We start from the raw sequence: 17,268 nt of genomic DNA on the forward strand, positions 1-17,268 counted from the left end.
AAAATAAAAATAGAACTATTTGCAATTTAGTATTTAATGAAACTCATATAACATACAAGTTTAGATTTAGACATGTATAGATGTATAGGGCCAATGCAAAACCATGCTGATACAAGTAAGAAAAGACTCTAAATGCTTAGAACATAATGCTTCTGGTATATTTTATTTCAAGAACCATGTCTAATACATCCAAACTCACCTAACAATAAATCAGATTCTATATAAACTACAAGAATATCAAAAGAAAATCAGTCATTGCATAAGCATCAGACAAAGCTTTTTTTCTTGGAAAACAGTAAGCCATTTATCTAGTCTGAACGACAATCTAAACCTAAAATCGAGATTTTTAAAATGTTTTTCCAAATAAACTTTAAAAATTTTTCATTTTATTTTAACCAAGAGTCTAAACTATCCTTCCTTAACAAGAGAAGAAATATCGTAATTCAAAAAATAAACCTAAATTTTTAAAAATTTTCCTAAAGTTATGAAATAGCTTTTAAAAGATAAACACTGATTTTTAAATTATCTTAGTTATTGAATGGGCTTCCCTTGTGGCTCAGCTGGTAAAGAATCTGCCTGCAATGTGGGAGAGCTGGGTTCGATCCCTGGGTTGAATACATATGAAAGATATGCATTACAGATAATACATGATATTATTACAGATAATACTTATTAATCCAGCCCAATAGCAATGAATATCAAAGAAACTCAATCCAGATTCCATGAGTTACTCTAGAAAAACTATTAAGTGAACACCACTGTATCTTCTTTTCCTTCTCTCCCTTCTTTTCTTTCTTCTCTTTGTTTCTTTCTTTCGTCTTTCATTTTTTATGAAGGAGGGTGAGTAGACAAAAGGAGAGTTGGGCAAGAAACAGAGAATTGGCATCTTAAAAAAGGTAGTTATTTTTAAGATGGAATAATTTCTTTCTTTTAATTTTAAAATATAAGAATAAATGAATCCCTACCCTTCATGGTATTTTCAGTCAGTTGCTTTCGATAAACTTCCATTAGCACTAACTCAAAATAGCCGAGTTACAGATAAGATATACCTGGTTTCTATGACTAACCTTTTAATTATTCAGGCAGTAAATATTGTATACTTACAATAAAAGTACAGTTAAACACAAAAAAACATAACTAAGGCCTTATTTCAAATCTTTTAATACAGCCTTAGAGGCAGACAAAGACAGACAGGCTTTCTGGTTTCATCCAGTTTTTTCATGTGTAAAGTAAAGGGATTGGACAAGTTTTCATCCAATGTCCCTTTCAGCTCTGACATCCAATGATTCTAAACAAAAGGAGAAAGATGTGGTAGGAAGAATAATGGGCCCCTAGGGATGTCCATGTCCTTTCCCAAGTTCCCTGAATATGTTAACTAATATGGCAAAATGATTTTGCAGATGTGATTAAGTTAAAGACCTGGGGATGGAAAGATTATCCTGGGTAGGTGCAATGTAATCACAGGGTCATTGTAAGAGGAAAGCCAAGAGAGACTGAAAAGGAGATGTGATGCTGGAAGCAAAGACTGAGTGATGCAACCACAAGCCAAGGAATGTTGGAAGCCTCTAAAAGATGGAACAAGCAATGAACAGTTCTCCCTTACAATCTCCAGAAAAGAGCCCACCTTGCTGACACCTGGTTTTAATCCATTAGGTCCATTCTGGACTTCTGACCTTCAGAACTGTAAGATAATAACTGCGTGTTGCTTTAAGTGTGTGGTTATATGCTACAGCAACAATAGGGAACTACGATAATGGACACCCACAGGAGTTCAGAGGAGGGGGAAAGCACTTGTGGCTAGAATAATCTACTTTCCAGGTAAGTATGCAATAATGAATCTCAATAATGACCAAAAGGTAAAACTAAGATTCTGTTCAACTCCTCACTGTTGTTGTTTAGTTACTAAGTTGGGTCCAACACTGTGACCCCAGGGACTTAGCTCGCCAGGCTTCCCTATCTTTCACCATCTCCCAGAGTCTGCTCAAACTCACATCCATTGAGTTGGTGATGCCAACTAACCACCTCATCCTCTGTCACTTCCTTCTCCTCCTGCCCTCAATCTTTCCCACCATCAGGGTCTTGTCCAAGAAGTCAGCTATTCACATCAGGTGGTCAAATTATGGGAGCTTCAGCATCAGTCCTTCCAATGAATATTCAGGGTTGATTTCCTTTAAGGTAGACTTGTTTGATCTCATTGCTGTCCAAGGGCTCTCAAGAGTCTTCTCTATCACCACAATTCAAAAGCATCAATTCTTTGGCTCTCAGCCATCTATATGACCCAACTCTCACATCTATACATGACTACTGGAAACGCCACAGCTTTGACCATATGAACCTTTGTTGGCAAAGTGATGTCTCTGCTTTTTAATACCCTGTCTAGGTTTGTCATAGCTTTTCTTCCAAGGAGCAAGTGTTTTTTGATTTCATGGCTGCAGTCACCATCCACAGTGATTTTCGAGCCCAAGAAAATAAAATCTGTCATTGCTTCCACTTTTCCCCCTTCTATTTGCCATGAAGTTATGGGACCAGACACTATGATCTTAGTTTTTTAAATGTTGGATTTTAAGTCAGCTTTTTCACTCTCCTCTTTCACCTTCATCAAGAGGCTCTTTAGCGCCTCTTCACGTACTGCCATAAGGGTGGTATCATTTGCATATCTGAGGTTACTGATATTTCTCCCATCAACCTTGATTCCAGCTTGTTATTCATCGAGCCTGGCATTTCACATGATGTACTCTGCATATAAGCTAAATAAGCAGGAGGACGATATACAGCCTTGACGTTCTCCTTTCCCAATTTTACCAATCTGTTGTTCTATGTCTGGTTCTAACTGTTGCTTCTTGACCTGCATACAAGTCTCTAGGGGGACAGGGAAGGTGGTCTGATATTCTCATCTCTTTAAGAATTTTCCACAGTTTGTTGTGATCCAAACAGTCAAAGACTTTAGCATAGTCAATGAAGCAGATGTTTTTCTGAAATTTCCTTGCTTTCTCTATGAGCCAACAAATGTTAGCAATTTGATCTCTGGTTCCTCTGCCTTTTCTAAACCCAGCTTGTACATTTGGAAGTTCTTGGTTCACATACTGTTACAGCCTAGCTTGAAGGATTTTTAGCATTACTTGCTAGCATGTGAAATGAACACAATGGTACACAAAAGTCTGAACATTCTTTGGCATTGCCCTTCTTTGGGATTGGAATGATTAACTGACCTTTTCCAGTCCTGTGGCCACTGCTGAGTTTTCCAAATTTGCTGATATGTTGAGACATACTGAGAGCAGCACTTTAACAGCATCATGTTTTGAATAAATTTAACCAAATTAATTATCTATCTACTTCTACTTCTGACAGACTATCTACTTCTGATAGACTCAATGCTACTATTAGAGTATTTTTTAAATGCTTCACTGTAATGGAAGTTATACTAAGATTCTGTAGTGTATAATTTGGGGGCATTGTAAACATAGCAAACTATTCAATAAATATTAATATATTATTTCTTCAGAACATAAGAAAATTACTGATCTCAGTCACTAAAAGTATATTACAAAGTATATATAGCTATTAATATCTCTCAAATAGCTTCACAATCAACTACATTGCCTGAAAGCCATAAAAACAACTCATGTATCTACTTCAGTTCTACTGTACCTTGTTTAAACTTCTCAGTCATCTCCAAAGAGTTATTATTCTGATCCTGCCACATTTTAACTTATTTCATGGATTAAACAAAAACTCAAATATGTGTAGTAGGTATAATTCTAATGCCTTTTTTTATAACAATGATTAAAAGGCTAATATATTTTAAGTGAAAAATATTTACACTATTTTTTGTTATTTTTAAACAGAAAATTAATAAAAGATAAAATTTTGCCAATTTAACTTCCTTCTTTTCCCCACTTCTAATTTGGACCTCAATAAATAAAATTTATATCACCATTAAAATGTAAATTTTTCTATATTCCTCTTCATTCTTTCTTCTTACCATCTCCCCTTTTGGCTCTTTTTCCATATATACCCTCACTTAACATTTTTTATCGGCTAGATACCCCCAATTCTGCTAACTACAGATGTAGGGCAGGGGTTGGCAAACTTCTCTTATGAAGAGTTTCTCTCAAGGGATCTCTCAGCCTGACTCCAAGATCTTCTGCTTCCTATCAGCAACCTCTAAGTCACTAGCTCTACGCTGGCTCTGATTTATTTCAGGATATCCTCTAAGGATATGTTGATGTAAAGGATTAACTCCACCATAAACAAAGCTTACCTTAAAAAGGACAAAAAAAAAAAAAGAAATCATTTGTTAATGAAAATCACATCAAATATCAAATACAAAGCTGCTCATATGTCGTTTCCTATTGCTAATCACAGATCCCTGGAAAATAAATGAGAGAGGGGACAATGACTTGAAAGTTGCTTCAGGAAAGCTGCCCTCTGCTCTCCTCTCTCCTCACCTCTCCTTCATTAACCATAGCTGTGAGTTGATAAAACTCTACAGACTCTCAACATGAGAACTGTTATACAGGAAGCAGCAGATTCTGGCATTTTAACCATCCTTTCACTTCGGAAGGAACACAACCAGTTAACTGCAGTGATGACCTACTTGTACAGAAAGAAAATCTAGTAGGATCCAAAAGAAACTTCAGAAGTTCCAAATTTGTTGAAAGTAAGGATACCACAAAGGCAGCTTAACAAGAAAGACAGAATCCAACTAAAAGAGCTCACTATGGAAAGCAAGCTCTTTGACCCTAGTGAAGAAGGTGACCCCACCTAAGAAAGTCACCCTGAGGTCAAAATCAGTCACTCTGCTACAGAGGATCAAGACATTAATTCTGGACTTGTAAGTCGGAAAGACTTTTTATATAGAGACATTTCCTCCAGAAAGAGTTCCTGGAGAGTTAAACTTATACAGTTTTTGACAATATAAATCTTAAAGTTACCTGTTTGGGAAACAACAAAAAAAAAGAGGCCTAACAGAAAGATAAGAACTAGATAGACTGTTCTACTAATCTACAGGAACAATTCTGAACTAAATTTGAAGTGAATGTCAAAAACAATAATTTCATCAAAAGCCCAAAATGGTGAAGAAATGTTAAGAAATTGCAGAAAATCTCTGGAGGACAAGAACAAGTAAGCCAGACTTAAGTATCACTGAAAAGAAAAACAGATAAGGTAAGTACTAGGGAGGCAATGTACACCATGATGACTATAGCTAACACTGCTATACGATACCTTGGAAAATTGTTAAGAGAGTAGGTCCTAAGAGTTCTTATCACAAGGAGAATTTTTTTTCTTCTTTTCATTATCTGATGATGGATGTTAACTAAACCTATTGTGGTAAACATTTCACAAAATAAGTAAATCAAACCATCATGTTGTACACCTTAAACTTACACAGTGATGTATCTCAATTATTTCTTGATAAAATTAGAAAAAATAAAAATGTTCTCTCAAAGAAAAGAAAAACAGCAAATATATAACAACTACATACACACACATAGTCAATTTATTGGAAAAGACCCTGATGCTGGGAAAGATTGAAGGCAAAAGGAGAAGAGGGTAGCAGAGGAGGAAATGGTTGGACAGCATCACTGACTCAATGGACAAGAACTTGGGTGAATTCCGGGAGATGGGGAAGGACAGGGTGACCCAGCGTGCTGTAGTCCAATGCGTTGCAAAGAGTCGCACATGACTTAGTGACTGAACAACAACATACACGCAGAATAAAATTATGACTGAGCTTTGTAAAAAGAGAAAAGTCTTTTCCATGTAATGAATAATCAAGAAATGATAGCAATAGATAAAAATATGTAGTGCTGTGAAAAGGACATCAGACCAGGTGTCAAAAGAAAACCAAGATTTGAATTTCACGTCTACTCTTGACTGTAAGCAAATTACCTCTCCTTGGGAAACCTTTACTTCTCCATCTATCAGGATGAATGATATAAAATCATCATTTTTGTAAATCATCAATAAAATTCCCATAAAATTTTATGCTTTCCTCATAGGCATGTTTTATTGCTAAATCCACATAATTCTTTTCACTTGAAACTTTCTTTTCCTTTCTACATAATTTGATGCACCCCTTAATTGAAGTGTTCTCTTCTCTTCTTCCTCCTGCCTTTCTCATCTCCTTTCTCTCTCTGGGCACTCCTCTTTCTGTTCTTTAAACACTGCACTCCTCATAGTTCTGTCCTAAAACTGGTCTCATAATACAGAGTTTAATCTACACAACTATCCTAGACGACTGCATCCAGACCCATGATTTCTGGTGCTTTAAATGGCAATATGCTGATGATTCAAAATTTTATATCTCTTTTTTAAAAGGCAACCTCTGAAGGTGCTAGCAAAGGACAGGGTTATCTATGGAAGGCAAGGCAAGGAAAGGCAGAAAGATTCCATGATAGAGGACACAGCCAGAGCAGTTCTGAATGCAAACACATCTCTAAATATATCTCTTTTAAATTTAAGAGACTGGAGTAGTTTGAGGAAGAGTGTTCCTACTGACAATAACTACAGGCAAATCTCTTTAAATCATCATTTTAGAGTTGTCAGAGAACCGCTAAAACAAAGAGGACTACAGCAGGCCACAGTCTGGGAAGGGGAGAACTGCAGGGAGGTAACTTGTCTTTCTGTACTCACTTGAACCAAGGGGGTGTTTATTGATTCTAGGACAAGATGAGATGTTACAAATCATGGTTTTGCCCAGATAGAGAGGTGCTTCTTGAAACACATGGAACTATGACTAGTGTGGTCTTTCAGAAGAGACATACTTAGAAACCTCAAGATCTTTAAGCACACAGCCTATTTTCCCCTCAAAATATCTGCCACATTGTGAAGTTACTTGGAACAGGAAAGTGAATGGGTAAGTAAGGGGTCTCTCTAAAGAAGAGCAGAGTGTCTGGCAATCTCTGAGGGCTGAGAACTACATTTTAAACAGCACAAAGAAACAGGTCAAATTAATTTCATTTTAGTATATCCAGAATATCATTTCAACATGTGATCTATGTAAAAAGTTACTGAGCTATTTCACATACTTTTTTTTGGTACCAAATTGCTAAAATCTGATATTTTACACTTATACCATACATATCGCAATTAAGACTAGCCAAAAGCCACATGTGGCTGAACTGCACAGATCTAGAGTCTAGCCTAGCAATCAATCAAAAAAATCATTACTATTATTAACCAAGCTAAGAAGAGGGAACGATGAATAAATGAAATGATCATTTCATCTGAGAATTAGAATATACTTTTAAAATAGAAATGGTAGAGCTGAAAATAAAATATCTGAAATTAAGAATTTATCAGATTGACTCAACAGATTATATATATATATATATAAAAATATATATACACACACACACATATATCAGAAGACAAAGTTGACAGGCTCCTTCAAAAATACAACTTATCAAAAATAACAAAAAGAAGACATGGAAAATCTGAATAGAACTATATCTATTAAAAAAAAAAAACTGCCTTGTAATTTAAAATTCATCACAAAACTCCAGGTCCAGATGGCATTACCATTCAACTCTTCCAAATATTTAATGAAGAAATGGTATCAACTCTGCACAAATGCTTAGAGAATAGAAAAGGGAGGGATATTTTTTAAAAAAATTTATGAGGCCAGAACTTTGGTTCCAACAAGTTGTTCTTGCCTCATAAAAACATTTAAAAAATATCCCTCCCTTAAGAAAAAAAAAATTACAGACCACTTTTTCTTCTGAAATGTAAGAAAATCTAGAACAAAAGAGTAGCAAGTCCAACTAAGTGGAGTTTAGTACAGGTAGGCAAAGTTGGATTACCACCTAAAAATTAATCAATGTAATTGACTTTTATTAATAGAAAAAGAGAGAAACTCACTATAATCATTGTCAGACACAAAAAAGGTATTTGAAAAATTCAATATCCATTTATGAAACTTTAACTTTTAGCAAATAGGAACAGAATTCAGTCTCTTTAATATGAAAGGGCATCTTTCAAGCAAATAACCTACCCTACTCATCATATAGAATGGAGAAATATTAAAAACTTTTCTAAAGAGATTATAAAAAGACGATCATCCACTATGACCCCTTCTATTTAACATTGTACTGGAGGTCATAAACAGTACAATAATGCAAGGAAAATGGAAGGGAACAGAGGAGAGAGGGACAGAAGGATAGGGAAAAGATGAACAGGATTGGAAGGGAAGAAAAAATACTATTACTTGTAAATCATATGACTGCACATCTAGAAAATTAAGAAAGAATCTATAAACTATTAGAATTAATAAAATTAGAATTAATAAAGCAAGGCCACTAGACATAAGGTCAACATAAGTTATAACTGCAACAGTGCAGAATTCGTGCAAAGACAAACAAACCAACAGAGCGGAGTTCAGGAACAAACCCACAAATTTACAAGACATCTGATTTTTGTCAAAGATGACACTCACTGGTGCAGTAGGGAAAAGATAAACAAAAAGAAGAAATAGAAGGTTTAAAATCCATGACAAAACTATGTATATTTTTGTTATACATAAGTTTGTTATTTATGTAAGTTTCTTCAAGCAATGATGCTAGATGAACTGGATTTCCATTTTGGGGGAAAAATAATAATCTTGATTTCTTCACTTCTCACCATAAACAAAAATGAATTTCAGATGAATTTGAATTTAAACGTCAAAGTCGTTTAAAAACTAAAGCTTCCAAAAGAAAATAAAATATCTTTATAACTCTGGATTAGGTAAAATTTTCTTAAACAGGACACAAAAAGCATCAATCAACAAATAGTGGTCAACTATTTCAGAATTAAGAACTTCTGTTCATCAAAAGATATAATTAAGAGTGTGGAAAAAACAAGTCACAGATTGGGAAATATGCCTATGCCTATGTGTAGAAAAGGAATCCTATCTTAACTATTTAAAGAACTACTACAAATCAAAGAGCTATACACCCAACAGAAATGCATATATATATTCAACAGTGTGTATACGAAATATTCACAGGAGCTCCAGCTAGCCAAACCACACAAATGCATACCAACAGCCAAATGAATAAGTTGGAGTATATTCACAAAACACAATGTTCTACAGGAAAGAAAATGAACGATCTATAGCTATCCAAATATACAGATGACTCTTACAAACATGCTGAATAAAACAAACAAACAAAGTTAGTCACTCAGTCGCGTCTGGCTCCTCTGTCCATGGGATTCTCCAGGCAAAAATACTGGAATGGGTAGCCATTCCCTTCTCCAGGGGCTCTTTCCAACCCAGGGATCGAACCCGGGTCTCCTGCACTACAGGCACATTCTTAACCATCTGAGCCACCACGGAAACCCAAGCAAAAACAAGCCAGACCCAAAAGAGTATATACAAAATACGATGCCATCTCCTAATGCAAAACACTGAAAGATGAAAACAGAAACAAAACAGATTTTTTTAAAATCCAGGTCAAAGTAATCCATATTGTCAGAATTATGATTGACCTTGAGAGCGCATAAGAAAGCATAAGAAGGGTTTCTGGGTTTTTATTGGTTGCTGATTATATAGATTTCTTTTAATTCATGAAAATTCAGTGAGCCTTTCACACAATATGTGGACTTTTTGTATCCATGTAAAGATAAAAAGTTAAAAAAAAAAAAAGGCCCAGACCTTTCTGCTCTGTCATACATACTCGGTTGTCAATGATCTCTGCAGCAGCTGCAAGCATCATGTTCTCACACACCAAATGTCCAAAAAGGCTTTCTCCTGTTTTAATTATAGAGGAAAATGTTTTCCTGAAGCTATCAGATTTCCCATTGGCCATTTCTGGATCACATGCCTCTCTCCACTAACTGCAAGGGAAGCTGGAAATGGAGTATCAGGCATTTTCTGTCTTTACTGTGGGAAGTGGTCTCTCTGGGCAAGGAAAGGAGATGGAGGCAAGTGGCGTAGGTAATCAGCAATACCTGCTGCCCAGGACTGTTACTAGACCTGTCAACCAGTTTTACCAGAGCTGCTTCTGGCCTCCTCCAGTCTAAGCTCAGATTAGCAGCAGATTCATCAGACAAAAATGTAAACCTGAAAAACCTTTCACTAGTTTCTCATTATAGTTAAGAATAAATCCATGATCCTTAACACTGTTGACAAAGCCCTGCATGATCTAGTCTCTGCTTATCTCCTCTGCCTCGTGTTGTATGGCCCTTGACCCACATTTTAGCCATATAACCTGCAGTAGGGCAAAAGCAAATTTACACTGTGCGGGAAACCGACTCTGAAAATATTGCAACGATCACGAGAGGGCAAAGGGACATTGACTATATGTCATCTGAAATGGGTCAAGTCTTGGATATGCTCTAGTGAATTATTTTTATATTTTTAAATATAAGAATAATACAAGAACTTTGGTCTGTCACATGAGAACCTGGTCCCCCTAACTCTAACTTTTCTTTAAGTCTGAAGTTCAGTAGCTACACAACCTTTCACCAAGATTTTGTTCCATTTTCAAAACCCTAGCACTCACGATTAATGTGAACAACTATTCTCAACTTATGGCCCTCTACTTTTCAATCCCCACACTCTATTCCTTAAATGCTAACTGTAGAGTCCAATTAGGTTTATATCTTTTTTCACATTTCTCCTGATACGAGAAAACACACAAGTATACAAACACATACACAAAGTACTTTTAAACTTTCCAAAGAGGATATTTGAGTGCCATCATACTACCACTAGAATCTAGTAGACTCTGTTCATCAGTCAACAAAGTGTGGACTTAACTGTGTCCTGGATTACTGGAAACTGATTGGTGTAGTAAAAGGAAATTATCAATTTATTGGAAATTTATTTATGTTCAGGAGTTATATCTAATCATCCATTATTTCTTATGCATATACCATTTTGATGAATATAATTTATAAATGCCTTACAAAATAGTTTAGGAAATAATAGAGTCCCAGACACCAACAAAAATGACAGTTAAAGAATTTGAAAAATGTATAAATCCACAAAAGCAGGCAGAACGGGAGAGGTCACGAAGAAGCACGGTGCACTGTACCCTAATATCTCTGAAAGTGAAAGCACCAGGTCGTTCTGAAGGTAGGAGGGTCAGGTTTGGTTAAAAATAAACAAGTATGCAAACATGAAAACAAGTTATCCAATTAGGAAACAGTTTGATGTCAATATTCTCACCAGTCCCTAGCTTAAGTAGGCAGGTGACCTTCCCTTTCTATTCCCACAGAAAACTAAAGTTCATATTATCTGTACAGGTTAAAGAAGGGAGGATCTAGAATGAAGTAAAACAAGACAAGATGGCAGCATATTATTACTATTTTTTTAATGGAGTGAACGTCTAGACATTTAACAGTGAACCTCAGCTCTCTTCATCTTGCTCAGCTACAGGGCTGCTGACTCCCAGGCAGACCATCTTGGAGCCCCTTCCACATCCCACCTCCTATCCTCCACCCTATGCCTCTAGGCCAGAGAAAGAATGACTATTTTCTGGAAAAAAAATAAGACCATAAGAAAAAGAGAAAAGCAAAAAAAGAACAAATACTTAAGATGAGAGGTACACACAGTGATGTGAGTGTCCCCAATTTAATAAATATTTATTGAATGCCTATTTTGTGCTAGGCACTATTTCAGGTGGTTGGAAGATATCAGTGAAAATAAAAATAATAACAAAATCTCTGCTCTTATGGAGCCAATACTCTACTGAGGGAAGACAGAAAATGAATAACAAATATAATAAATAAGGTATTATATAATATATTAGGTAATAAAAGTGCTCTGAGGGGAAAAAAGCTTTGTGGAAAATACAGAGCAGGAAAAGAAGGATCAGAAGCACCAGAGGGCAGGTGTGTGCAGTTTTAAATAAGATGGTCACAATAGGTCTCATTGAGAAGGTGGCCTGTGTGCAAAGAGGTGAGGGTACCAGCCTGACCACACTGCTGTAAGGTTTGGTAAGCATCAAATTCAATCATGAGCAGAAAACTGCTCCCCAACTGCTAATTTGTGCCTCACTCCTAGGCTATGAGAAAACAGCCAAGATGCTCCATGAGTGTAAAAAAAAAAAAAAAAATGAAAAAGAAAATAAAAACAAAAAGCAGAAATTAAAAAAAAGCAAAAACAAAAAAGGAAATCTGAAGAGAAGCAATAAAGGGAGGACAAGAAATTTAAAAACAAAGCAAAGCTTTATTAATATCTTCAGCTTCATAAAGGAAAGCATCCTTAAAACAAGAATAGAATGCTATTTTATACAAAAGACCAAGAAGCAAAAATAGGTCTTAGAAATATACATATACATTGTTGTTTGGTCGCTCAGTCGTGAGAGTCGCTCAGACTCTCTGCGACCCCATGAACTGCAGCATGCCAGGCTTCCCCATCCTTTACCATCTCCCTGAGTTTGCTCAAACTGGTGTCCACTGAGTCAGTAATGCCATCTCCAACCATCTCATCTTCTGTCACCCCCTTCTCTCTTGGCGTCAATCTTCCCAGCATCAGGATCTTTTTCAATGAATCAGTTCTTTGCATGCATGCACCTGTGTGTGTGTGCATATATACATATGTATATATGTATGTGTATATGTATGTGTGTGTGTATATATATATACACATACAGGGTTTCCATGGTGGCTCAGACAGTAAAGAAGCTGCTTGCAATGTAGGAGACCCAGGTTTGATCCCTGGTTCTGGAGGATCCCCTGGAGAAGAATAAATGGCAATCCATTCCAGTACTCTTGCCTCGGAAATCCCACGAACAGAGGAGCCTGGAGGGCTATAGTCCATGGAGTCGCAAAGAGTCGGACACAACTGAGCAACTAACACACACGCGTGCATTTAATTACAAACTTAAATGAACTGCTTGGAATTTGAGAAAACAAAAGAGAAAGAAAATAAGAAAATCAGTGGCTCAATGCAGGAAGAATCACTGCTAACAAATGTGAATTCAGAAAGAGAGAACATAGAGGAAAAATATGAAGGAACATAAGGGCACTTCTCAGAACTAAAGGACAGGTGTTTCCACATTGATGCAAACCACAAACACTCAGTAAGATGAAGAACACACACACACACACCCCATGGCAGAACCATCATAAAATTTCTGAACATCAAAGGTATGGCAATTTTAAAAGCCTCTACAGAGAAAAACAGGTCACAGGGAAAGCATCAGAAATCAAAAGTGGCATTGTATTTCTCAACATTTATACAGAAAACTATGAGGCAATGGAGAATGTGCTTAAAATTCTGACGAAAAATTATTTCCAAACAAGAATTCCATACCCAGCCAAATCATCCCTCGAGGGTGAGATTAAAATAAAGTTTTCAAAAAAAATAAATAAATAAATAAAGTTTTCAGTCATGCAAGGTTTCAACAGTTTTACCTCCCATATGGAGGATACATTTCACCAAAAGAGGAAGAAAGTCAAGAAAAGTGAAGACCTGGGACCCAAAGAACAAGGAATCTACCAAAAAAGAAGATGAAGGAAATTCCCAAGATGATGTTGAAGGGATGTCTTAAGAAGAGAGTTGTTTGTCCAAGTCCTCTGAACAGAGACCAAGACAGAAACAGATATACAAGAAATTTATTAAAGGAAACATCTGTGAGAGAAAGTGGGGAGGGAGCCAGGGAAGGCTGGAAGAGCTGTTAGACAGCAGTGCAGGTCTGAGCCCAGGAGAAGGAGATGGGGAAGGAGGAGGGTGGGGTGGACGTGTGCTACTGCAGTGCAGTTCTAGTGAACATCTGGCACGGCTGTCAAGGAGCCCTGAAGCCATGGCTGCCTGTCAGAGGGCTCCAGAATACCCAGAAATGAGCCTCAGTTAGTACCCCTGCTGCGCTCACTCCGGGTGGGGAACTGACGGGGCGCTGGATGCCAAAAAGCAGCAGCTGGGGCCATCAGCCAGAGATCTAGGAGAAACGGTCTCAAGGCCGCCACGGTGGCTCTCTAGCAGGCCAGCTGTGCTAACCTAAACTGCATTTTCTGGAACTCCCTTCCTGGCATGTTTCTGGTTAGGTGAGACATGAGAGAGATTTTTGTTGAAGGTTTCGACAGCAGGACTGAAGCAGCAGCCATTCTGCACTTGGAGGTAGGTGAGTCTACAGGTTTTGTAGCTCATCAAACTAGGGACCCACGTAAGTTGTCACTACATGCTGACACACCCCGCTGTCATGGGTCAGCAGCCAGGCCTACAACTGCTGCATCTTCCCCAAGTCCTCCTGTGGATTCTCTGCCTCCCAAGATGAGTGTGTGTCTGCTCCATGACAAAGGGCATCACTCCTTCCACTGATGTGGATCGCAGTTCCTCGAGTTGGAGTATGGGTTCCAGCTTGCCCTTGCCCTTCACCACTTTACCATCTTCACTTCTGACTTCCTGCCCTGGGGACGTCAAGCTCTAGCACTCAGATGTGAAAGCAACAGCCTTGTAGAATTTATTTAACCAACTCTTACTTGTGTAAGACAAAATCCTTCAAACAAAACTATTCTATACAACACCAGCCCTCAGACACACACACACACACACACACACAAATAAGCATACACCAGTGCTCTGCTTCTCTGAATGAACGTCCACTGATTGACACATGGACACAGTAGCCAGGCTGAAGGTACAGCAGGGATGCTTACATGAAAAAAAAAAAAAATGTGAAACTGAGAGAGGATGTATGACTGTTTCCAGAAGTTTTTGAAAGATCTGTCAGAGAACTTAGGGATATAGCAATATTGCTGATAACATTCTTAAAATTCAGGGAAAAAAATGAGGCAATCATTAATTCTACAAAAATAATGATTTATTTTGACTAATGTGGTCATGACAATGAAAAGGTGTATAATGATTTAGTAAATAGCAAGAAAAGCTACACTAGGAAAATAAAGAGAAGTTTTTGAGAGAAGAAATAGGATTACAGGGCTAAATCCTAATACTGCATAGTAGGAACCTGCCTGCCAATGCAGGAGACACAAGAGATGCAAGTTCGATTCCTGGGTCAGGAAGATCCCCTGGAGGAGGAAATGGCAACCCACTCCAGTATTCTTGCCTGAAAATTTCCGTGGACAGAGGAAGCTGGTGGGCGGCAGTCCATGGGCTTGCAAAGTCAGACATGACTCAGCAGCTGAACACGGCACAAGACATCATCAGTTCATGTCTTCACAGACATGTACACACACATCTACACACAGGACTGCACATACGTCATTTAGAAATATGAAAGCAAATACCAAAAAGAACTCCCCCAAACGGCTAAAATAACTCAGAGTAAGAGAAGTATTCCTGAGGAGTAGGATGAAGGTGTGGGGTAGAGAGGGAAGTGCTGTTCTTCTAAGTGCTGTTGTGGTCCTTTCAGACTTTTAACTTGTAAACATATTTTACTGTAGCAACAATTAACTTAAAACTTAAAAAATAAAACTTAAGATCATTTGTAGCATAACTGAAAATTAAAGAATAAGACTGATCCAGCTGGCCAAAAAAAAAAAAAAAAAAAAAGGGATGGGGAAGGGAGAAATCTGAGAATACCAAATAAACCAGTTAAGAGATCAAAAATAGACCCTAATCTATTGCTTAGGGATGCAGGCAAAGGTGGTAAAACTATTTTTTAAAAAAACTAAAGAAATTATCATAAAAGGTTATGACAGTGATTACCTCTAAAAGATATGAAAAGGATTATGACAGGGATGGGAAGAGGTATACTTCAGCTCTGGATGCTCATGAAGTTCTCTCTCTTACATTAAATAAGTTACACGTGCACATACACTGTCTGTGGTGCTTCACTGCCGTGGGGGGGGAGTGCTAAGCACGCCACAGAGACAACTGCAGCAACGCCTGCACGCAGCTGCGGGACTCCTCCCGCCGCGCAAGGCTCAGCTTTTTCCCAGTCTTTGAGCTCCCAAGTAAATTATGAGTTGCTATTAAATGAGCTCTAAAATAAACAAATGCACATTTCATTTACATTTTACATTAGTTTATCTTTTATCCTAGAACAAAACTGAGAAACAGAATTTGTATGCATGGTAGACACGTTAAAACCTTGTGTTTGTACATCTAGCATACAAATTTAGACTTCACATATGTGAGTAATTTTTAAGGTATATCAAATTTAAAACATATATTGTCATTCTAGCACCATCAGTCTTAATAGTAAACAAATACTCAAAACAAGGGAAGGTTAAAGATAGCCTTTAAGTATACATGGCAGAATTATATCTAAGGAGACAGGCAGTTTGATGGCTTACGGCTGGATTACAAACCACTGGAAAAGAGATGGGAGAATCAGTAATTTAAGATACCAAAGAATCACTATAAAATACTTTTCATATAAATCACTTAACCACTAAGTGAATAACTGCTTATTTAAGAAAATCCAATTGAAGTAGAAGGATACACGGAGACCCAACTACCTTTTAAAAAATAGTTCAGAGAAATACAAATACGGTATGTTCTCATGTGGAATGTAAAAATGCCAAACCCATTAAAATAGGGAATACAATGGTGGCTGCCAGGGGCTGGAGCTGAAGGAACTGGGGAGATATTGGCTAATAGGAACAAACTTCGAGCTGTCAAAACAACTTCTGGGAACCTAATGTCCAGCATGGTGACTATAATTAACCATACTAATACATAGTTCAAAGTTGTTAACAGAGTAGATTTTAAATGTTCTTGTCCACACAGAAAATGGCAATTATGTGAGGACATGGAGGTGTTAACTGACTTTACTGGGGTAATCATTTCACAATAATACATGTGTATCAAATCATCACATAATTGACATACAATTCTATCTCAATAAAGCAGTAAATAAATACATAACTAAATAGAAAAAAGATGTTTAGAATCTCCATGAAGCCTTTAAAAGGTCTTTTCACAATCAAGTTGTCTTTAAAAGGACTGTTAAAAAACTAACACAAGACCTGTAAGTAGAAGGTGATAAACTCAACAAATAATTTCTGATCAAGAGACATGTAAACATTTTTCCTGAAAGTATGTCACAATTCTATGGAGTTAATAACTAAAAAGTAGAATTCCGATTGCATTATAATCCTATAGATGCTTTCAGGAGATGTGGAGCTCTGAAGGGGACTGGAAAGCTAAGTAATGGGGATTATCTGGGAGTGGATGAAAGAGACATCACTAATTAAGGCTGACTCCATTCAAGTTTTCTGACTCTGTGATTCTTCCTATTCTATGAGATAATGTAACAGTTAACAGCAACTAACATGTTTGGACCACTTCAGTTCAGTTCAGTTCAGTCACTCAGTTGTGTCCGACTCTTTGCGACCCCATGAACCGCAGCACGCCAGGCCTCCCTGTCC

At 37.2% G+C, this 17,268-nt stretch overlaps 1 protein-coding gene across 4 annotated transcripts in view; it reads right to left on the reverse strand.

Moving 5' to 3' along the window:
- Positions 1-17,268, reverse strand: part of ANAPC10 (anaphase promoting complex subunit 10) — a 211,975-nt gene that overhangs the window by 134,852 nt on the left and 59,855 nt on the right. The gene's annotated exons all lie outside the window — the stretch shown is intronic.

This window comes from Cervus elaphus, chromosome 5 (genome assembly GCF_910594005.1).
Source record: "Cervus elaphus chromosome 5, mCerEla1.1, whole genome shotgun sequence".
NCBI lineage: Eukaryota > Metazoa > Chordata > Mammalia > Artiodactyla > Cervidae > Cervus > Cervus elaphus.